We start from the raw sequence: 25,148 nt of genomic DNA, 5'->3' as shown, positions 1-25,148 counted from the left end.
GTAGATATGATGTTAATGTAGCTTTCACTGCTCCCAATAAGCTAGGTAAGATATGCGCTGCCGTACAGAGGAAAAAGGAGCAGGTAAAAGGAAAAAAAGAACAGATATTTGTCCAGTGAAGCACAATAAGAACAACAGTTTTACTGACTGTCCTATGGGTGTGGTTTACAAAATTCCCTTTAGTTGTGGCCAGTTTTACGTAAGGTAAGCGGGACGGTGTATCAATCACAGGCTAATGGAACATAAAAGGTCGTTAACCGGTGGAACACCTTCTAATCTTTCCCTACATTGTCAAGATTGTAACTTCACGCCAGAGTTAGGTGAATGCGTGATATTGTACAGGCATAAGAATGAATATACGCGTCTTATGGTAGAGGCATGGCATATCTCTAATGGTGGAAGGGCGTGCGCGATTGAGCCTTCGATCGCTTTACATAAGGAAGAGATTAAGTGCCTTAACAGTTATCTCTCACGTAGACCGGCACATGTACCCGACTGACACGTGGTGATACCATTCTTGAGCTTGCGCAGATGAGTTTTGTGTCCTCTTTCTTTTTTCGCCTCAGTGCTCCCTTCAGTTGATATTCGGCGTTCGTGTTGTCCACTTCTCTACTCTTCTGTCCTGTCTGCACGCCTGACCTCTTTTTTGCATAATCAAAAAAGGTACTTGCTTTCTCTATACGTAGCCAGTGGTGCTATAACCATGGCACGATTCGCTTGAGCCCACAGCACTGAGACCTGATATGAAGGGTGGTTATCTTTAAGTTTCATGGAATTCATTGAAGACTGACTGTTGCAGCTAACATAACTCTAGATACAGAGTGCCAAATATTACTTGCATGAGAAATTGAGACAACCTATTCAGCTAATTAACAAAAACACAGTTCCTAATAAATTTTTACGATTTGTAGCCGGTAATTTTGCCAGCAGTATGCACTCAGAATGAATTTACAGAATGATACCAGTAATGAGACATATTCTATCAAACTGGCTGTAGAAATGCACAGTTTATGCACTTACATTTTTCTAACAAAATGCACTGTTATGCATTGACGCACAAAAGTAACTGAAATGCCCATGTATTTCTCTCACATTTATTGAAAAATCTCGAACGTGGTGTCATCCTGAAAATTAATTTCAAGTGAATACGCCTTTCAAACTTACTGGCTACAATTTGCAGACTGAAGTGTGTGCCAAGATGTTATAAGTGAATTAATAAATTTGTGAGAATCAGTTGGATGTGTTTCCATTTTTTGTGCCAGTAATGTCCACCTCTGAATAATCCAGCTCACGAACAAGAATTATGCTACCTGGCACAGGAAATTAAAAAAAGAACATCTGTAAAACTAAAAAAGGATCACTCTGTACAATGCTTATTTGTTGGTTGAATGGTGTGTGCCAATTTCAGTAAACCTTATGTACTTTTGAAACATGGCAATCTCACTAAGTGATGCTTATGGGAGCAGTTTATTATGCCGCGTTGCTGCTGCATGACGCAGTTGTGTTTTATGCCATGATAACGTTCTTGCGGAGGTGATTCCATATCAAGTGACTTATTCATACTGACTGCTTCAGATTTTTATGTGAAAAATAGTAGCTATTAGTGATGTGCTGGAATACTACAAAGTTACTCCTTGTGTGAGTTCCATTTCAATTTTGTTCACTGCCACAAAAAAATAACGAAAGAATTCAGTAAAAAATCTGGTTTCATGCCAACATGAAAGGCACATCATTGCCATAACTGGATATGTTTTGTTGCATTTTAAATTTAAGCCGACTTATACCTAATATTTTTTACTCGTGTATTTTAGTCAGCAATAAACCATTTTTACAAAGTTATGTAAAATGCAGTTTTTACTGATCAATTCTGATAATGGCACAGATGCACTTGCGGGTGTGCGATTCCATGCCGAATCAACCAGCGTTTTTTCGACACCACAGATATGGCTTAAAACATTGCTATAAGTTTACTAGAGTTCAAAACCTCTTACCCTCTTTTATTTATTTTTGCCAGATATCTTGTAGCATTTTGGTGACAGCTTAGGTTTCCTGCTCAGCTCAGCTAGAGGACATCAATCAACGTTCTTCTTCAAATGCACATTGTATTGATCGAGGCCTTCAAATGGTGTGCAGGGAAATACCGTGAAGTGATGCAACTGCTGAAATAGCAAATTTTTCAAATATCTCAATACTTCATGTGCTTTTGGCACCGGCATAAGTGAGTAAAATTGCAATAGGATAATTTTTATCTTAACAAAAATTCAAAGGAAAGAAATTAAATACAGAATGGTAGCCCAGGTACATAGTATAGCAGAAAAATATTTGAAGCTCTGAAGCTTCAGCTGATCACCTGTAAAGAAACTGTAAAATTCCAATCTTTTGCAACAAGCTTCATGTTCAAGGTAAAAACATCTTTGGTAGTTGGCGAAAGAATATGTGAGACATTATTGGATAGCTCTACATGTCTCCAATACATGTGTAAAGTAAAAAAAAGGCATTATTTTTAAATGCCAACAATTCTTTTTTGAATTTTTGTCAGCACAGACTTTTCTCGGATGTGTGCACAAGCTTGCCGGCCGGGAATGCAGACGACAAAGCTGGCTTCGTCTGCAACACAGATGACAGAGAAGCGATGTTGGGGTCTGCGTTTTATTGCCAAGAGATGCATGCTCTAACGCGACGAGCCTTGTGCTTGGTGTGAGCTGAGTAAACGATACAGCCATTGCACATAAAATATCAATTCGTGTTATATTCGTGAGGGAGTCCCGAGTGCTGAACGATATGTTTCATGCAGTATACAAAAATAAATATCTGCTATTATGTAGACAGTAAGTTCAGAAAGAGCGCAGGTATTGTTCATACAAAGCATCTTAAAGGACATGTCGCACTGCAATGTGACATACAGGGTGCAGGACACTTTGTACTTTGTGCCCTGCTCCTTGGAACCCAATGACAATACAAGTTGAAAACACCTTCAAAACTAAAACTGAAACCTTCATGAGTATGAACAAATACTTGTGGTGTTGTTTGCTACCACTGTTTCAGAGCCGGAACATGCTCATCTATAAAAGTCATTTGTGCCGTGTTCAGTCTGATGTGGTCAGACATCGCTGGCGACCACTTTTCGCGTTCATGTTAAAAAAAGTACGAGTCGAGACTGCGGCGCTTGACGTCACCTGCCTTTGTAATGATAAAAAAGGCATTCACAGTTCGTTGAGTAGTTCCTGTGCCTAATTATATGAACAATCTTTCCTTGCTACATGACATGGTTTCATAGATTTATGCTGTATGTCTGATCAACCAATGAACATTATCAAAAAATAATTTATCGCACTTAAAGAATAATACCTTTCGTTACTTGTCACATGCATAGCAGACATGTAGGGCTATATAATGATGGGTAACATATACTTTTGCGCTAGCCACCAGAGATAATTTGTTCAGCTTCATCACGAAGCTTTTTGCAAGAAATTTGAACTATTTAGTTTTTTTTAGGTGATCAACTGAACCTCCAAGGCTTGAAATATTTTGTAGTTTTCCCAAGTCAACCAGGCTGATTCTATATTTATTTTGTGCCTTCTGTATTTCCCTAGGTTCGAAGAAACAAATTCAAACTTTGCAAATTCTGGCTGTCATACCACTTCAGTCTCTTGACATGAAAACCATCTGAATATCTAGATCATACAATTTCCCCTTGAAAAGAAACGTGCCTTCTGTACTTCCACGCGTTCGAAGAAACAAATTCAAACATCGCAATTCTGGCAGTCACACCACTTAAAATTAAATTGTAGGGTTGTATGTGCCAAAACCACTTTCTAATTATGAGGCACGCCGTTTTGGGGGACTCCGGAAATTTCGACCACCTGGGGTTCTTTACCGCGCACCTAAATCTAAATACACGGGTGTTTTCGCATTTCACCACCACCGAAATGCTCCCACCACTTCCGTCTCTTGACATGAACACCATCTGAATATCTGGAACACTCAATTTTCTTTTCAAAAGAAACATGTATCAGTGCCTTCTAGCTTAGTTGGACGAGAACAATCAATTTTTGCCAAAATTCTAGAAAATTTTTTTTGAATTAAAATAAATGGGGAGGAAGAGTTGGGAGCTTCAACAAATATATCTAAATTTTTTCAGCTATATTTGTGATGGTAAAAAAAAAACGTTGGTTGGTTGCCCTGGAATGACTCAGGTGTATGTATGAAAGCAAATTATTTCGAAAATGTTCTCATTGTACCTACCTTTGAATATCAAGCGAACTTGAAATGATTTGCCATTTAATGGAACAGTTCTTGACCAAATTGGGCGGTTTGGCATGAAGTGAGTGAAGATATTTATAAAATATAAGGAAACACTATATCCTTGCTGAAACTATAATAAAAAATAACATAAAAATGTAGTGAAATATAACAAACCACAGTACTTGTATTCTGGATTGAACAATTCAATGTGGGCTTCTCATGAGACTAGCATAATTAACAGAAATAAAGTTAACGTAAAATTTCCAGGCATAGAAAGGCACATTTGTATGCTCGTTTGAGAAATCTAAAATGGGCTCTTGAAGAGACTAACATAAACATAAACGAACATAAAAATGCCGAGAATTACAAAACCACAACACTTGTGTTTTGGTTTGCGCTGTCCAACTTGGGCTCTTCAGAGGCTATTGGTCCCATGCGCGAAGCGAGGCCATAGTTCATTACGTAGGGCATGTTGGTACCAGGAAATTTGTGACACGTGAAGCCTGCAAAAGCAACAAAAGCCAGAACAAGTTTTAAAAAGCAACTTCCACATGCAAGAGCGTGGCATATGCCATATGACCTTGATATAACGAAATCGATTTATGTATTTTTCTTGCTTTATTCTAACTTTCCACGGGTACAGCTTCCCAGCATGGCCGTTTAAATTTATTCACTGTGGCACAAGACTCCAATAAGTGTCAAATCCACGAAAGGGCAAAGAGGAACAAAACACTGTAGCACAATAACTTTATGAATATCCTCAATGCCGAAGATGTGAACTTTGCTTGCTTAGAAGCAAAGTGGTGAAAAAAATTGCACGTCGTTCATAAAGAAACCTAATTTCTTGACAACTCAAATTATTTCTTGTACCTTCCATAATTAAAATGTGCAGCACTTCACTGTGATTTTCCATGCTCCAAATACAATACTGTCATGGCACTAGAATTGAGTGTGGCTTCATTTGAAGTTAGGTTTCATGAGTTCAGATGCAACTGGAATGTGCTTCTCGCCTGACAATGACATAGGACTTTCTACATTAAAGAAAATGCTGCTTAAAGCGAAGTGCGTTTTCTGCCTCAACGACTGAATGACTGTTATAATGAGGATTCCGTGTAGGTGTGCACCAAGCTGCTTAGCCTGACACATGCAGAATGCGACATATACGCAGAAATGCTGAGTCTTATAAGAGCCATACGCCAGAGGACTGACTTCTTTAACCCTTTTAGGGTTCACTACAGTACATCAGTGGCAGAGACGAAACATTTTGAAAAAATGTACCTTTTCAGAACAAAGTGTTGCCTGGCAACCCACTGGAGGTGCTGCAATCTTCTGAGACTTTTACAAAATATTCTTATTGTCCTGTTGCCCCTTGGGTTTCTCCAAAACTGATTTTGCACTTAGCTCCTTGGTGTCTGTCACTGCAGTAGTTTGGGAGTGTTGCCACTTCACCTAGTTTAGTATAATACAAGTTTTTGTCGGTTTCATTACACAAAGCTTTATGCTGCTTTATCCTGCATAGAAAAATAAAACATGTAGAACTGCAAATACTGAAAGGGTTTTGCGACTTTATTGGCACTTAAAAAAATATTTACCCGTCTTTTTTCTCAGAAAGTAACGCTGAAGAATTTAAATATTAGGGATGCGCGAATAGTGTTTTTTGAGACCCAACCAAATAATGCCAGAAGCAAATCGAACATTGGATAGCTTCTGAATAATGAACAGCCCATATCACAAGTAATGTAAAATTATGTTCACACCCTAGTATTCTAAAAGTTAGCAAGTTTCTGTCATTGCATACTATGTTCTAAAGAGCTGTTTATTAAAAACACAAATGGAGCAGCAAAAGGTTTCTTCACATGCACAGGACTCTTCAGTAAGCATAAATGATTGCTGTACAGCCTCTAAAGTACAGCTACCTAAGTAATGTAGCCTGGTCTGGTATTCTTAAAAGTTCTCACGTTTTATGTCTATACTATGTTATTGGAGGGGAATATTTACAGCACTTTGGCTAAAATTTTATGTTTTATTGGTGTTTTGAAGTATTACAATAATATTCCAATTTACATATAGTGACCATTCAAAGACCAAATCGAATAGGCCACTCTTCAATTCGAAAGTTTTGAGTATTTGCACACCACTAAAAATATATAACTCCTCAATTGGAGAGCCATATTTATCTCCGAAATGTGATCCTCAATGGGATAAAAAAGAGTGACAGGTAAGCCCATTCACCTTTTTCATAAATTTAAGCCCATAATCTACTTAGAAATGGTTCATAATAACCCTGTAAACAGGCAAGTGAAGTAAGGCAGCAGGAAAAAATTCCAACTATTTCAGAATGGGAGCAGTGGACATGTCCGATAGTCTGTAAGAAGCTTTATACAGTAGTCGCCAAGGGCCTATTCTTAATTTATTGAAGTATGTAGGAAAAAAGCCACATAAATATTTTTTGCATATCTTAGAATACAAAGTGATAAAGTGCATGTTAATAAATGCGAGTCGTAGGTTAGGTGCTTAGAATGACTAAGCGTTCATTAAACATAGTACTGTTCAGAGTGATGCTGGAAACTCTGTCCCTGTTGTTTGTTTTATTGAAATAACCAAAAGAAAATTGCCACGCAACTCATGTTCCCTCTGCTGAAAGGCTGCTATCTGGCATTACATGGACCTCCTTAAATATAGGAGCAACTTTAATTCAATGTGGTCTGTGAAAATTGGTGAAACTACTGTTTCACATCCCAGAACCTGGAGAGCTGTTTTGATTTCTCAAATTTCGCGAACGTGCTGCTCCTCGAGCTGAGCAGTAACCACACTTGAGCATAGCTTGTCCGCAATTCGTGTATTAGAATAACACTTTCAGGCTGCTTAAACATGTCCTCCGTGCCACTAGATTTGGAGCGTGCTTCACAGAAAACTATTCATTGCAATGACAACCAAGTAGCACTGCTAATGCACAAATGCAGCCCGTTTCATCTGGTGGAGCCGCCAAAAAGTTATGGCAATAAAGGCAACTTTTAAATTTTAGAAGCATTTGAGTGTGCAGACATTAGGTACTTAAGATCATATGAACAGTCATTCTAAATGGTAAGCTATTGTAGCACACAACTGCACACATGGGCTACTTGAAAGTCATTTTATGCCAATGGCAAGTTGCTAACTTTAGAAAAAAAATGTTAATGTAAAAATGCAACCGGAAAGGATATATGGCACTTGCCTATAACAGCGCTGACCCTTGAGGGGTCAAGAGCCTTTTTTGCCCCTAGGTGTTATTTGCAAAGCGTAAATGGCCCATGAGCTCCTCCTCGGTGAACATATGGTGAATCAAAGCCCTTGCAAACTTTCCTGGTCCACCATGGCAGGCCATGGTTAGCTGTGCCAGGATACCCTTCTCATTGTGCACTCCTCCAACCTATGTGAACCGGCCTGTTTAAATAAATGTTAGCAAAACAGTTTTAAGCCTTTCAAGCACATTTACACAACAGCCGTACTACAAATAAATTACAAAAGTACCTGTTCAAAATCTAGAATGCTAAACTTGACTTCTTACTAGCTTCTTATGCTATCTGGATGCCACTTGTTTTCGGAAAAACAATCCAGCAAAAACAAGAAAAATAATAAGTAAACCAAAGTATCCAAAACATCTAGAATTATTTGATGTGATTATCATTTTTAGGATACTTCATATTGTCGGGTGTTTGTTTCTATTTTTCCACCCTTTTGTGTCAATGGGCAGCCCATGGTCTAATGGGAAGAGATTGGGCTGCTATCTTTAGGGAAGTTGGTTCATAATCAACCGTCAGAACAGCTTGGATAGCTGAGTATGTGACCCTGGGCATATGCCACTGTTTAATGAATCGCTTTCACGCTATCTTGGGCAACTGCTGCGGCTGCTTGTGTTGGCAAGCAGCATTAGATGCTCGAAGAGGGACATGACTGTCGATCATTACTAAGATTACCACTACCCATCAGGTTCGTTTGCTGTGCTCCAGAAGTAATATGCGAGATTCTACTCCACAGTATGAAATGTACATAAACTGCAAAGAGAGTATGTACCAACCACCACCTCATCAATTAAATCAATCGAATCGCAAATCACAGGCTGCACAAGATCATGGAGTGAACTCAAAAGTTTGTGGACAGTCAGTTGATGTCCATGTGAGGGACCTCTACGGATACTCGGTCATTTCCTCGATGTCCGTCATCGTGCCCTGACACGCTGTATTACAATTCTGTCGGTCTCCTTGTGCTACCGTTCTAATAGCCATCACGTCTCAGCAGTAAATAAAATATGAGCACACTTATATCTACTGTTTATTAAATCGTTATGGAGACTTTGATCATGAGTTGTTGCAGAGATAATGAATGCTACAGCTTAAAAGAGCACCAAAGAAAAATTAAATTAATTAAATTCTGGCGTTTTACATGCCAAAACGACAATGTCATCTTGAGGCACCCCATAGTGGGGAGCTCCGGATTAATTTTGACCACCTTCGGCTGCACGGTACATGGGTAGTTTTGCATTTCACCTTCTCAGGCAGTATTGGAGGCTTTGAAAGGCATTCAAATGGTTGGTAACATCCCAGTTCGCTCATTCCTAGCGTACGGCAAAGATACCTGCTCTGGTGTGATATCAGATGTGGACATTGACATAAAGGATGAAGACCTGCGATCTCTTTTATCGTCGACAGTGCGAATCCTCGACATCCACCGATTCGGCCGCTCCCGGTGCATCAAGTTGGTGTTCGAGTCAGACGCTTTGCCAGCATCGGTCAAAGTAGGTTATGTGAGGCAGTCAGTGCGTCCATATGTACCACGACCGTTACAGTGTCACAAGTGTTTCAAACTGGGCCACGTGAGTGCGGTGTGTAAGAATTCTACGTCGTGCCGAAGATGTGGTGGTGCTCACCATGTAGACTCCTGTGAGACTGACGCCATGAAATGTGCAAATTGCGCCGGAGCCCATGAAGCGACATCCAAGGACTGCCCCAAAATGGCAGAGGAGAGGCAAATCCTGAGAAAAATGGTGAGAGAGAACTCCACGCACAAGGAGGCTGCCGATTCCGTCCGCAAGAAAAGGCGCCGGTTGCGGCAAAGGCGTCGCCGCTGCCAGAGCAAGCCCCGAGGGAAAGAGGCACTTCCTTTGAGTACTTGGATGCAAAACGTGCCACAGAGAGTGCACGGCCGGGACACACAAAGTGCGCCTCCCCCAGTACCTCCGCGCCCGTCAAGGAATGAGGCGTCATCCTACGTGCGTCCAACCTCTTCGGCTATTGAGTGGCCTTCGCTACCACTAAGGGCTTCCGGAGGAGATACTCCTTCGGCGCTCCCCAAGTGCCGGGAGGGTAATGAAAGGCTTGGAAATGAAAAGGTGATAGACATGCTTAAACAGCTAGTAAACACTATGCGTGTATTACTCTCTGGAATGCCAACGCCAACTGCACTATCGGTCGTGAAGGCGTTAGATGCTATGGAGCCGATATTAGCGGCTCTAAAATAAGGATGTTAATCATGGCTCTCAAGATAAAACACTGGACACTGGAACAAAAGATGCATCATTCTGTTATAATGCAATGGAATGCTCGAGGTTTATGCGGCCGCATGTCTGACTTTAGGCAACGAATCTTCAAATACCGCTTCCCTGTGATCGTGATATGCGAGCCAAATCTCACGTCGCAATTTCGCCTTTCCGGATACGTTAAACTCTGGTCACGTGAAGATGAACACAAGAGCAAAGTGTTAATGTGTATACGCAGTGACATGACGTTTGTTCGGAACACGATCGCTCCACATGACAGCAATGAATATGTGTGTGTGACACTAAAACATAAACTACATGTGTTTTCGATCATCGGCGCCTACATACCTCCTAGACAAAGACTTGAACTCTCTTATCTATCCACTGTATTACAATGTTCCCCAGGCCCTCATGTTGTTATTGGAGACTTCAACGCTCATAATCCTTACTGGGGAAGTGCCGCAATGAACTGTCGGGGTAAGAACTTGATGGACTTCATAGACACTGAAGGTCTGGCTGTCATCAACGATGGATCTCCAACTTACATCCGCGGCACTACCTACGGAAGTTGCTTAGACCTCACTATTGTATCTCAGAGCCTCCTGCCCTTAGTCAACTGGTGCTTGGACATAGAAACGCATGGGAGCGATCATATACCAACATATGTGCAGATGAAGTGGTTTGTGCAATCAACTGCATCTGCTGTACGCTGCACTGATTGGTCCACATTCACTACATCTGTCGAAGAGTACTGTGGAGACATCACTTCACCATCTGATATAGAAGACATTATTGTATCATCAGTGCAGAAGACAACTAAGTTCATCAGTGCACCTACATCCAGAACGGCGATTGATATTGAATATGAACGGCTCCGAGCGATCCGTCGGAGAGCAGAAAGGAAGGTTAGGCGAACTCAATCGTCATTAGACCTTGTTTTATGTCGACGAGCTCAACGAAAAATACGGCGTCACCTTCAAAAAATGGGAAAACAACGGTGGAGGACCTTCTGTTCGTCTCTAGATGCTCGAAAGCCACTTTCTAGGATCTGGCAGATAGTACGGAGCCTTCGTGCCCCTCCTCAGCAAAAACATCCTTTCCGTGCTCTAGCACTTCACCAATCTCTGACGGAAGTGCAGGTTGCCGAAGACTTCTCTGTAAGAGAGTCACCCGTACCGATGCTTCAGCATGTCCAACATTGGATCGACCCGTGCTACTTCCTAAAGATGATCGTCTTGGCCTTCCTTTCACGATGCCGGAATTGGAAGCTGCACTTGCTGCGTCGAGACGATCTTCTGCCCCTGGACCTGACGGTATTTCATATACTGCTCTGTGGCACCTTGGAATGGAAGGTCGGAAAGTCCTGCTGTCATACTATAACGCCACGTGGTCATCCAGTACAGTCCCGAAGCAGTGGAAAACCAGCCGTTTCGTCGCCCTCCTAAAGCCAGGAAAATCGCCTTACGAAATGTCATCTTACCGGCCAGTAGCTTTAGCTAGCTGTGTCGGTAAGGTGATGGAACGGATGGTGCTCACTAGATTAGAATGGTTCATGGAAAAGAATGAGCTTTATCCTGAAATGATGACCGGATTTAGACGTGGCCGGTCTGCAATAGATGGGGTCATTGATCTCGTGTCCACGATCGAACACGAAAAAAAGCGACACCGACTTGTAGGAGCAGTTTTCTTAGACATAAAAGGAGCTTATGACAATGTACTGCACGAAGCCATTCTTGATGCCCTCAGTAATTTAGGCATCGGCGGCCGTCTCTACATGTGGATTGATAATTACCTAGATGGTCGTACAGTCTTCATGTCCACGAGTGATGGCGAAACGAGAAGACACGCTGTGGTCCGTGGAGTGCCTCAAGGAGGAGTTCTCAGCCCGACTCTTTTCAATGTTGCCCTTATTGGCCTTGCCGAAATAATTCCTGATACAGTACGCATCAGTACATACGCAGACGACATATGCATATGGGCATCCGCAGTCAGGCGACCGCAAATTCGTGCCAGGTTGCAGCGAGCTGTTTCTTTAACCTCTCAGTACCTGCAGTGCCAAGGACTGCAACTGGCCCCAGACAAGTGCGCTGCGATAGCGTTCACACGGAAGCTTATGTGTTGGTATCCAATTATGATCAATGGAAATGCCATCCCATATGTCACCCACCACAAGTACCTCGGTGTTGTCATTGACCGCGGTGTTTCATGGTCGAAACATGTGGCAATGTTAAAGAAAAAATTCTGGCCGGTATGAAGTGGGGTCCATCTGAGCGTTCAGTACTCCGGCTGTACCAGGCTCTCTACGTCGGGTACATTCGGTATAGCCTGCCAGTTTTATCAGGTATGAGACCGTCATGTTTACGCACGCTGGAAAGTGCCCAGGCACAGATACTGAAAACATGTCTCAGTGTTCCACGTTGTACCTCAACCCACGGAACAATTGAGGAGGCTCGCGTCACCCCTTTACCTGTCTATCTACGATGCGAACCTCTTCGAGTATTCCTGCGACTGCTTTGTCGTCATGGACGCCATCCCTTATCGACATTACCCGATATACGGCCGGACTCCACTTTTTCAAGAGCCGTTAAATGGCAAGAATCTGCCATACCAGCATACTTTGCCCCGGCTGACCTTCCACATATGCCCCCATGAGTAATGTCCAAAATACCGGTACATCTATCTATTCCGGGAATTTCTAAAAAATCGCGAATACCTACCGTCGGTCTCAGACATTTAACACTTGAATATATATCGAAAGAATATGACTCCTTGGTGAGCGTGTATACAGACGGATCGGTATCGTCGTATGCGTCTGGTGCGGCTTTCGTCGTGCCTGCGCATCAAGTCATTCGACGGTTTCGTCTGCATAACAAGACGACTTCAACATCTACGGAACTAGTGGCAATCAGAGAGGCCGTTCAATATATTTCGCGACAGCCTCCTCAAATATGGACAGTCTTCAGCGACGCAAAATCGGCTCTACAACTACTTAGAGTGGTGTTGAAAGAAAGCGCTTACAGAGTGTTGGCTCTTCAAACTGCCGAGCTCTACACTTTAGCGCAAGAAAACGGCCACCACATCACATTTCAGTGGATTCCCAGTCACTGTGGTATACAAGGCAACGAACTGGCCGATGCCGGAGCGAAGAAAGCACTCGAAGAACGAGAGTCACTGCTTTCAATTCCTTTTTCAAGAGCGGACGCCAACTGGCTCCTATCCAGTGTCATCCGAAAATTGACAGCAAAGCACTGGGACAATCCGGATAATCGCCACAGATGACTCCAGAGATTGGACCCTGCCATGAATTTTAGGCTACCACCGAAAATTCAACGAAGCTGTGCCAGTCTTCTGCAGAGACTAAGGCTGGGGGTAGCGTTTACGCGCGGATACGTGCACCTCATGCGACGCACCGAGTCTCCACACTGTGAGGTGTGCAATGTGACTGAGACAATAGGTCATGTGCTTTGTGACTGCCCTAAGTACGTGGAAGAGCGTGAAAGGTTGGACAACGACCTTACGCGTCTCGACAGCGCACCGTTGTCGGAGGACGTTATTTTAGGCCCTTGGCCAGATGCTCAATCGAGTTTCAAGGCCATTCAGGCATTACTGAACTTTTTAAAAACTACGGGCCTGGATTGCAGACTTTGAGCATGCAAAATTGCTTGCGATATGTTCTACATCTTACTTCTATCGTCATCGTCTCCCATCATGCACCTCTTCCCTCTTTCTTTCCCTCTTCCCCTTCCCCCAATGCCGAGTACCTGGCTAGAGGAATATACCTCAGCCCAACCTCTCAGCATTTCGTATCATTAAACTTCTCTCTCTCTCCATCAAAATGCGGTTGTTTGGTCCTGTGACCTCGTGTTTAGCGGCGCTATGCCAACGCCCCTAAGCAACTGCGACATGAAAGCACTAAAGAGAAAAATTATTTTATATGTATCTGAAAATGACGTTCCTACAATTCAAGAGATTCACTCGTACCACGACAAGAGGCTGAGTCAACTGTAAAAGGAGCAAGAGGTAAGATTGGTGGCAGGGCAGCCTTGAAGTCGCCACACCAGCGTGCTGTGACGTCATGGATTTTGATGATGTCTATTCAGGTGTAGCAATTTTTCTTACAAATAAAGATGTTCTTCATCGTATTCCAAAAAGCCAAAAACCCAAAATAAAAAGCGCCAGGAACTTTTACTCAACCAATACAACCCAACTTTGAAAAACTACTTGAAATCGACGATGTGACATTGAGGCGTCAGCACGGAGATCTTGGAGCGATACTAAGAAAATTGAAATTTGAGCTTTATTTTCTCTAATAATCAACCAACTGCCAAGAAGTTAACAGAATTAGATATTTAAAACGAAGCTGTTTTATTTTAGGTTGATTTAGGGTGTCATTAGTGTCCCCTTAACACAAAACAGAACCGCCGTGGTTGCTCAGTGGCTATTGTGTTAGGCTGCTGAGCACGAGGTCGCGGGATCGAATCCCGGCCACGGCGGCCGCATTTCGATGGGGGCGAAATGCGAAAACACCCGTGTACTTAGATTTAGGTGCACGTTAAAGAACTCCAGGTGGCCCAAATTTCCGGAGTCCTCCACTACGGCGTGCCTCAAAATCAGAAAGTGGTTTTGGCTCGTAAAACCGCATAATTTAATTTTAACACAAAACAAGGAATAATCTTGGCTGCATAAAGGATAACATGCATCACTGGTTCCCAGTAAGGTAGGATTGTCAGTACAGCAGAGGGCACGCACTGACTGCTCCAGAGGGGAGCCCTTCCACCTCCTCTCAACCACGCAATTTCCGATTGTTTTACGAGCAGTGATTGAATGTGTATATTTTAAAGAGGCATAATGCCAGGAAGATTCATGCCATGCCGGCTACAGTATGTGGTCACCGGCACTGCTCACTGTCCAGCTCGGCATCAATCCTTTTGGAATTTGGCCTTTGAAATGCACAAATCACTGATCACTGCTCGTTCTTCAGCCAACTTTCTGAATGGGTGCTGCTGTTCTGCTTTGGTACCCCTAGCAGTGCACTGCTGTATGACATAGGTCATAATACCTTCATTCTGGTAAAACTAGAAAGATGCGCACTCATGTAGACCACTAATGTCCACACTAAGTTTCTGAATGGCTCTCTTACTTCAGGCGTATACAGTGAAAAAAGGCACATCAGCTGAGTGCTTAAAGGCACTATGTCTGCTACTGAACGCTCTCTGCACCAATTGATCACTGGAGGAAATGCTTGCAGTTGCATCAGCAAAGTTGTTTCTTCTGCTGCCTGCAATACATTTTCACGGCATCACTGTATTTGATCGTGGTCCCGCTACAGAATGGATGGCCAAAGAATTCACCTTTAGCGTTCCAGCTGGCTTATCTCCGAGCTCATTTTGAATCTGAAAAAAGATGCCAGTATTACAACGTGAAGCTACGATGCACCAAAAGCAACAATCAAAAGAGCTACATGGACCATTATGCGGACATAAATGAACGGATACAAATGACTAGTCATTGAAAACACTAAAGTGTGGCTGCTTGTCAATGGCGGTGTGAGCTAGTCAAATAATTTATTTCACATTCCTTTCCTTATTTTAAAAATTATTTCTGCTCATCGACTTAACTGTTATGGCCCCATCTTAAAGGCAGCTCCCTCATGCAAAACCAGTGTTACATTCTCTTACTCCTCGTCTACCTGGTGCCACTGAAGTTTTGCTTACTCTCAAAGCAGGTATTTCACAGAACTGCTCCACCAACAAATCATTATTTCCAGCTTGTGGCAAAGCGTCATTTAGTTCACAACGATGCGCTCCCCTTTCGATCTGTTCTCTCTATAGTGCTCGGATTGAAAGCAAAAATAGTTTTCAACATAACTAGCTACTTCTATGGTCATAAGAAACTTTCCTAATTATGTTGCCGATCACCTATACATGCCGCCTGGAAGTGCAGTGGGACGACAAGGCAGATATGTGCAGGCATCTCGTTCCTTTACTGATTTAAAAGGTTTGTTAAATCAATTAGTTACTGAAGTGCGAAAAGTTGAAAGATCGCGCTATTACATTATTTTGAATGTTCTATCCCAGTAAAGTAGGACCTAGAGTGCCATGAAATCTGCCTTTCCGTGAATGCAAAGAGCGCCTACGCGAAGCCGTTTGCGCGAATCACTCGATGGCGTCGAACGGAGAAGATGAAAAATGAAAGTTGAATGCGCGCCAACTGGTGGAAAACAAAACACACACGGTTGGCAAGGCGTATAACTCGATGATTTCGCAGCACTCAGTGGCACCACCCCTATTTTATGTCACGTATGGCATAGAATCGCATGTACACCTTTGAAATTATTTATTTTTATCGCGCGACAGCCTGCCCTGTGTTTTCTGATCGCGCGAACGTCGGCCGCACGGCGTGTCAGCGGCCTTGTAGCAACGCGGGGTCACTCGATCCTGTAGCTACCAGCGCAACAGAATACATTTTCGCCGATTCCACCGCCCGTCGTTGCTACAAGCCTGCTCACACGCCATGTACTAGACGACGTGGCGCAAACGAATTATCTTCGATTACAGTACAGATCGGATGGTTTCACGCAGCATTGTTTTGCACTCATTAATAAGGCTAACTTAGTCGTTGCTCGACCACCGTATGAGAAATCGTGGCGTACAATATGCATAGTTTTAGCTGGCACCACATAGCTGCCTTACGTCACCACAAGCGGAGTATGAAGTGAAACCAGGACAAAACTCCATGTTATATACCACAAATCCAGTGCGGTACAACCAATTCTCGCAACGGAAGGATAGTCTTAGGAATGAAACTTGAAAAGAAGCGAGTGGAACACACGCACTGTAGCTGAACGCATTTCGGCGCTTTCGTTCACCGCGTCGCAATAAACGAACAATGGGAATTCGAAACACTTACTCACCTTTGATGTCGCTTAGTCAGAGGCGATCATGGCGATCTTCGACGCAACAAGCCCATAAAAAGCGAGCAACACCAAGGAATATTCCAAAGAAGTGACTGCGAAGCACACAAAGAACACAGACAACGCAGGAAGCTCTCAAGCAAACGGCGTGCACAAACTCCCGGAATGCGCTGAAGCATCAAAAGCGCAAACGCTCAATCATGCATGCACACTCACACAAATACACGCTTATACTATCATTTGTTGGGCTGCTGAGCACGTGGTCGCGGGATCGAATCCCGGCCGCGGCGGCCGCATTTCGATGGGCGCGAAATGCGAAAACTCCCGTGTACTTAGATTTAGGTGCACGTTAAAGAACCCCAGGTGGTCGAAATTTCCGGAGTCCTCCACTATGGCGTGCCTCATAATCAGAAAGTGGTTTCGGCATGTTAAACCCCACATTTAATTTTTTTTGTACTATCATAAATTGTAACATTTGATAACAACTTTTGTAATATCATGTTATCGCGAAATAATTTGTGCGATTTGCAAGTGTACGAAAGCTTTCTGCTTCTCTTCTTTGATGAACTACGTTCTTTATCGCTGTCTTGATGCTGCTTTTAAACTTAAATATAAACGATATTGTTCTGATCTATCCCAAGGCAAAATTTATCATATATGCAGACGATACTAGTGTGTTTATTTTATTGGCATCTTATGCTAGTTTAATAAACAGCGCAAACGAGTTTCTCCAGAACATATCCTCATGGTCTATAGAAAATTATCTAAAATTAAATTCAAATAAGACAAAAGCCGTAATCTTTTATGCGAAAGGCACAAAGATTCTACAAAGCCACTTTAGACAATGGGATTTCCACTTTAGAGATGAACAATGGGAGCATAGAAATAGTAAATGAAATTAAAGTATTAGGTACATACTTCTCAAGTACACTAAACTGGGATCGACAAGTACACTCTGTAGTACAAAAGATTAGCCGTATCACAGGAATGCTAAATAAGAACAGATATCGTCTGCGAACATCCGTAAAAATATTAATTTACCACTCACTATTTGCATCACACATTAATTATACACGCCTTGTGTGGGGCACAACAACTGAAACTAACCTCAGGAAAATACACTTACTACAGAAAAAGATCGTACGTATCATTGCAAACGTGCCATAGCACAGTCACAGTGAGCACCTCTTTAAACAATACAACATACCTACAATCTACTCTCTATACAACCGCTCTCTCCTTCGTATATGGCACTCAAACTCACACTTTGAAAATAGCGTATTTAATAAAATTGCTTGTCTGCAAAGAAATACAGCTACCTATATCACCCGTCACGGAAAATATTCGTCTATACCCCCCTCAAGAGCCAACTACGGTTTGCAAATGACGAAAAATAAATTACCCAGACTGCTTAATTCATTACATGGCGCTGGCATTGACATCATTAACATAACGTGGTCAGAACTGTCGTTACTTATCAGAACCTTCTCCTATAATGAATCAAGCGTAATTTTTTTCACCTGTATTCACATGTGTTTCTTGTTAAATGTTTGTAATGACATAATTTCTGCTCGTCCTTTTCTTTCTCTTAATTATTCCAATATTAATCGACCATCGTATCTTTTCACCTTTAATTATGCATCGTCAAGTGTACGCGATTTTCACTTTTATATACCTATTGCCAAGTGTATGTAATGTGGTGGTGCGTACTATCCGCATTGCTTTTACTTGTCCTTATCCCATTTTTTTGTTCCTTTTTTGTTTGTTCCGTTATAGGAAATTCTCTTGAATTGATCTATGATTGTAATTAATATATATATATATATATATATATATATATATATATATATATATATATATATATATATATATGTAATGTTCTTTGCGTACGGTTGATTGCGCTACTCACCGCCACCATGTAACACGGGGGCTAAGGGCACCTCAAGCTGCCTCATTGCAGCTTTTATCTTAGCCCCCGTCACTCTGTATTTTAGCAATGGAAACAAATAAATAAAGAAAGAAAGAAAAGAAAGTAACGCAGTGCACCGGCCGGGAGCTAATGGAGTGCGCGGGAAATGGCGCAAAATTAAAACGTCGCAAACGCCGCGTCATGTGTGCACGCACAGTTTTCGTCGTGTGAATTAAAAAAGAAAGAAACGTAACGCGTGCCGAGATCATGCGAACTGAACTATTGACCTGAAAAGTACGGAGATGTCGCTGCTTGTGCTTCTTAGTTCGACGTCATGGCAAACTGAAGATGGCCTGTTGTCCCATTCTTTAAACATTCGTGCGTGTGCTGCTGCGCTGTGCGATTTATTGTCACCGGAAATGTATAGCAGCGCAGATTGTGCTTGGTGGCCAAGCAGATTCCCAACCCATTGGCCAGCACCCCGTCTATGTCACAGAAACGATTTTGGCCTCCATGTGAAATATGAACACCATGTCGTACATATCGGCCAAGCTTTGCTTTTCGTTCTATTGCGCGCTAAGTGTTAACATCTAAGCGAAACGCACCCTGTAAAAACGATGTTATATGCTCTCGTGGCCGCGAATCCCAGAAATACGAAGCCGGAGGGTGGCTTTATAGGCGTGCCTGGTGGTGAGTCTCCTCCAGGCGGCGCTGTCTCCGTTTATGACATCACAGGTTGGCTTCCTTTCCGCGGTGTCACGCAACAGAGGCACCAGTAGACAGTTAAGGCGCTCGATGATACGATGGGGTGAAGGGACGATGGCGAGAAGCTTGCGCGGCGCCCAGTCTTGGTAAGCACGCGGCAGGATACGACTATTTATAAAGCAATGTGCACAAGTCACCAATATGCTCTCGTAGCCGCGAATCCCCAGGTGGGACCCAGGTGGGACCCAACGATTATGCTCGCCAATGTCATCTTTTATCTCGGTGGCACCCCACGCGTGTGGCACCAAACACATGATGACGAAATAACCAGTTGGGACAGTTTCAAAGAAAAACTACGGGAACTGTTCGACGACCCCATTGGGCGCAAGGCTGCCGCGAGAAAGGCTCTTGCGTCTCGTGTTCAGTCACCTACAGAGCCATACGTTTCCTACACCATCGACGTCTTGGCTCTATGCCGTAAAGCTGACGATCATATGTCCGAAGCAGATAAAGTGGCACATGGGCTAAAAGGCATCGCCATAGACGCTTTCAATTTGCTTGTTTTCGGCAACGTGTCGACTATCGACGCCATTATAAAAGAATGCCGTCGCCTTGAACAGGCTAAGAGCCGCCGTATCTCACACCACATTGCGCGCCTACCCAACACTGCTGCTACGTCGACATGTGAGGGTCGACCACGTCAGACCACCACCTGTGACGACGTCATCCGTATTGTTCACCGCGAACTCGAGGCCGCCTGTTTGCCAGCGTTCTCCACGCCGCCTCCCGATCGGCCAGCAACCACCATTGCGATGATTCAGGCTGTCGTCAGACAGGAATTTGAAAACATGGGTCTGAACACCGTGTGTTCCACGTCTCGACCCAGCGTTCCCCAGTTATCACGCGGCCCTCCTCGTCCCCGGCAGTCCTTTTCTGCAACATCTCACCGCAACCCGTCGGAATGGCGTACACCTGATGACAGGCCGATCTGCTTCCACTGCTGTCACATCGGCCACGTCGCCCGTCACTGCCGCAACCGATGGCCACCACCTCCTCGGACTTATTCCCGCACCTTTGGGCCTTCTATACCCTATGCCACCCGCCATGAACCTACTACCGCTGATGCCCCTGCTCCGAACGTTCGCTACAGCCGCTCGCCCTCACCTCGACGCCACCAGTCTCGTTCACTCCAACGCCGCCGCTTTTCTTCGCCGCCTATCGCCTCCCGCACCCAGCCGGAAAACTAGGCACTGCAGCTACTGGAGGTGAAGCTGCGTTATTGACCCTGCCCTCAAATCCTCTGCTCACGTTACCTACTAACCGAAACCTTCTTGACGTTGACGTTGACGGCTATGCTGTCACGGCACTCATCGATACAGGAGCACATCTCTCTATTATGAGTGCTGCCTTCCGATGACGACTGAACACGCTCCTCACCCCAGCGTCGGCACGCGTCGTCCGCGTTGCGGATGGCGGTACTGTGCCTATCATCAGGATGTGTACGGCACGTGTCAGCATCGCCGGCCGCCACACTCCTGTACTCTTCACCGTAATTGCTCATTGCCCCCACGACCTTATTCTCGGCCTCGATTTTCTCTCCACCCATTCTGCCCTAATTGACTGCTCTTCCAGTACCCTTCGCCTCGAGTTGCCGATGCTCGCAGAACCTTCTGACGCACCCCACTGCCGCTAACGCTCCACCGGCTTTCTTCGCCTGCCACCAAAGTCCATAGCCTACATTGAACTGTTGTCTTTACCACCAGTTCCTGATGGCGAGTACCTCGTCACTCCTCTACCCGACATCCCAATACAGTATGACGTCACCGTGCCTCACAGTATAGTTAGTATTACTGCGAACCACACTCGCATGCCGGTGAGTAACTTTGGATTGGCAAAGCAAATTCTACCGCAAGGTATTTGCCTTGCCACCATTGATTGTCTCGGCGACCAATACGTGGCAGCGTTATCGACCGATGGTTCTCGCTACCTTAGCATGCCCATCGCGCCAGCCTCGGGCGTCGATCCCAACAAAGAAAATGGTTGCGACGGACCTGTCCTCTACGCAGGCTGAAGAGCTTTGCGAAGTATTATCGTCCAACCGCGATATTTTCGACTTCGACGATAGCTCTTTAGGCCAGACGCTCGCGGTCAAGCATCGCATTCTTACTGGCGATGCTGTGCCTATTCACCGACGACCGCGTCGAGTTTCTGTGTCGGAACGCCGAGTAATTCAAGATGACGTGAACAAAATGCTCGATAAAAACATCATTGAGCCTTCATCGAGTCCCTGGGCGTCACCTGTGGTGTTGGTTAAGAAGAAGGACGGCACGTGGCGCTTCTGTGTAGATCACCGTCACCTGAGCAGCATTACAAAAAAGGGCGTCTACCCTTCCCACGTATAGACGACGCCCTTGACTTCCTGCACGGTTCCAGATATTTCTCGTCTATTGATCTTCGTTCGGGATATTGGCAGATTGCTGTTGACGATATGGACAACGAAAAAACCACGGTCATCACACCTGATGGCCTATACCAATTTAAAGTAATGCCGTTTGGATTATGCAACGCCCCTGCCACCTTTGAGCGTATGATGGACTCCTTGCTCCAAGGTTTCAAACGGTCCATATGCCTCTGCTACCTCGACGACGTCATCGTCTTCTCGCCAACGTTCGACACTCACCTTGAGTGTCTCACAACTATACTTGATGTATTTCGAAAGGCGAAGCTGCAACTTAACTCATCCAAATGTCGTTTTGGCCACCGACAAATTACTCTTCTGGGCCATCTAGTTGACGCTTCCCGAGTACAGCCTGATCCCGACAAAACTCGTGCTGTCCGAGAGTTTCCAGTTCCGAAGACAGCCGCAGACGTTCGAAGCTTTGTAGGGCTGTGCTCGTACTTTCGTCATTTTGTTCCACATTTTGCGACAATTGCTAGGCCCCTAACTAATCTTTTGAAGAAAGGCGTACGATTCTCGCGGGGTACTGCAGAAGCCACCACCTTCTCTCGTCTCGTCACTGTTCTAACCTCACCGCCCATTCTCGCCCACTTCGAGCCTGATGCTCCTACAGAATGACGTACAGATGCCAGCGGTCATGGCGTAGGTGCCATCTTAGCCCAGCGTCAGCGTGGCAAGGATCGCGTTATTGCTTATGCGAGTCACCTCCTAGCACCATCGGAGCGCAACTATTCCATTAGGGAACGCGAATGCCTTGCTGTTGTCTGGGCGGTTGCAAAGTTCCGTCCTTACCTTTACGGTCGCCCTTTTTCCGTAGTCACTGACCATCATGCTCTCTGCTGGCTCTCATCGCTAAAAGATCCTACAGGCCGGCTTGGCTGATGGGCTTTGAGGCTACAGGAATTTTCATATTCCGTGGTGTACAAGTCTGGCCGCCTGCACCAAGACGCTGACAGCCTGTCGCGTTACCTTGTTGATGACCCTGACTCCTCCAATATTACCAGTGCTGCTTGTGTATTCTCTGTGTCGCAGCTGCTTCATTTCGCCGACGAGCAACGCCGTGACGCCTACATCAGAGCACTCATCGACCGTTTTGAACACTCTCCGGCCGATGCTATTCTACGCCCCTTCGTCCTCCGCGACGGTACTCTGTACCGTCGTAACCTTCATCCAGACGGCTCTGAGTTCCTGCTTGTAGTACCTAAACACCTCCGCTCCACCGTTCTAGAAGAGTTTCACGACGCACCAACGGCAGGACACCTCGGCGTATCTCGAACCTATGAACGTGTACGTCGCCGTTTTTTCTGGCCGGGCCTTGCCCGTTCCGTACGACGTTACGTCGCCGCTTGTGAACTTTGCAAACGACGCAAGAAGCCTTCCCAGCTCCCCGCTGGTTACCTGCAGCCGCTCGACATCCCTGCCGAGCCCTTCCATCATGTCGGCTTGGACATTCTAGGCCCATTTCCGGAATCTACATCAGGAAACAAGGGGGTTGCAGTCGCGGTGGACTACGCGACCCACTACGCCGTAACCCGTGCTCTTCCGACCAGTTGTGCAACTGATGTTGCGGACTTCCTGCTACATGATATCATATTGATGCATGGTGCTCCGCGTCAATTGCTTACAGACCGCGGCCGCACCTTTTTGACCAAAGTCATTGACGACATCATGCGTGCCTGCTCAATACAGCATAAATTTACCACCTCCTACCACCCCCAAACGAAAGGCCTCACTGAGCGTTTGAACCGCACCCTTACAGACATGCTGTCCAAATACGTTTCAGACGACCACCGTGGCTGGGACCTGGCTCTACCTTACATTACCTTTGCATATAACTCTTCCCGTCTCGAAACTGCTGGCTTTTCCCCGTTTTACCTCTTGTATGGCCGCGAACCGACGCTACCACTGGACACTGTGCTTCAGTTCGCCACAGCTTCATCTAGCGATTATGCCCGTGATGCAATCGCCCATGCTGACCATGCTCGCCAACTTGCGCGCGCTCGTCTACAAGTGTCTCAAGACAAGCAGAAACAACGCTACGACCTCCGTCACTGTGATGTCCATTTTGCGCCCGGCGCCCTCGTGTTGCTTTGGTCGCCATCGCGTAAAGTCGGCCTTTGTGAAAAACTGCTTTTCTGTTACACAGGCCCATATCGCGTGATACGCAAAGTGACCGATGTCACCTATGAAATTGTGCTAGCCACGCCCACGACGTCCTCCACTGTGACCAGTGACATTGTCCACGTTGCCCGACTCAAGCCCTACAACTCTCCATGCACCTTAGATATTTAACACCACCGTGGCGGTGCTTTTGCCGCCGGGGGGTAATATTACGATATGATTGAGCGATGCTCAAGAGACGAGCCGCCGCGATAACGACGAAGAAGTTGGTCGGTGCCTTTGGCACGAGCGAGTGTCAGCCTGGCTGCCTGGCTCCAGAGTATGTAGCGTGTAAATGGCATCTCTCGTCTGTGTCTTTCCACACGTAGCAATATATATATATATATATATTGCGGCGTCGCCGTCTGTGCCCAACCACGTTGACGATGAAGACGACCACCTCGTCTGTGCAAGCGAGGGATTAGAGAAGAAGCCTGGACTGAGCACTTGCCCTAACTCTCTCCAATAAATACCGCTCTCCATTCTTGTCTCCAGTGGGCCGCGACAATTTATATATTCAGTGGGACCTCCAACGATAATGGAAGACAGAATAGTCTGGAGGAATTTGAAATCCCACAAGTAACGCTGGAAGAAATAAAGAAAGCCTTGGGAGATATGCAAAGGGGGAAGCCAGCTGGGGAAGATCACGCAACAGCAGATTTGTTGAAGGATGGTGGGCAGATTGTTCTAGAAAGCTGGCCACCCTGTTTACGCAATGCCTGATGACCTCGAGCGTACCGGTATGTTGGAAGAACGCTAACGCAATCCTCATCCATAAGAAATGTGATGCCAAAGACTTGAGAAATTATAGACCGATCAGCTCACTCTGCGTTGCCTACAAAGTATTTATTAGGTAATTGCAATTAGAACCAGGAACACCTTAGACATCTCTCAACCAATAGACCAGGCAGGATTCTGTAAAGGCTACTCAACATTACACCATATTCACACTATCAATCAGGTGATAGAGAAGTGTGCGGAATATAGACAACCCTACATATAGCTTTCATTGATTACGAGAAAGCGTTTGATTCAGTAGAAACCTCAGCTGTCATGAAGCCATTACGGAATCAGGGTGTAGACGAACCATATGTAAATATACTGAAAGATATCTATAGCGGCTCCACAGCCACCGCAGTCCTCCATAAAGAAATCAACACAATCGCAATAAAGAAAGGCGTCAAGCAGGGAGATACGATCTCTCCAATGCTACTCACAGCGTGTTTACAGGAGGTATTCGGAG

Source organism: Dermacentor andersoni, chromosome 5 (genome assembly GCF_023375885.2).
Source record: "Dermacentor andersoni chromosome 5, qqDerAnde1_hic_scaffold, whole genome shotgun sequence".
NCBI classification, from domain to species: domain Eukaryota; kingdom Metazoa; phylum Arthropoda; class Arachnida; order Ixodida; family Ixodidae; genus Dermacentor; species Dermacentor andersoni.
The sequence above is the reverse complement of the archived record's forward strand: the minus strand, read 5'-3'. Positions refer to the sequence as shown.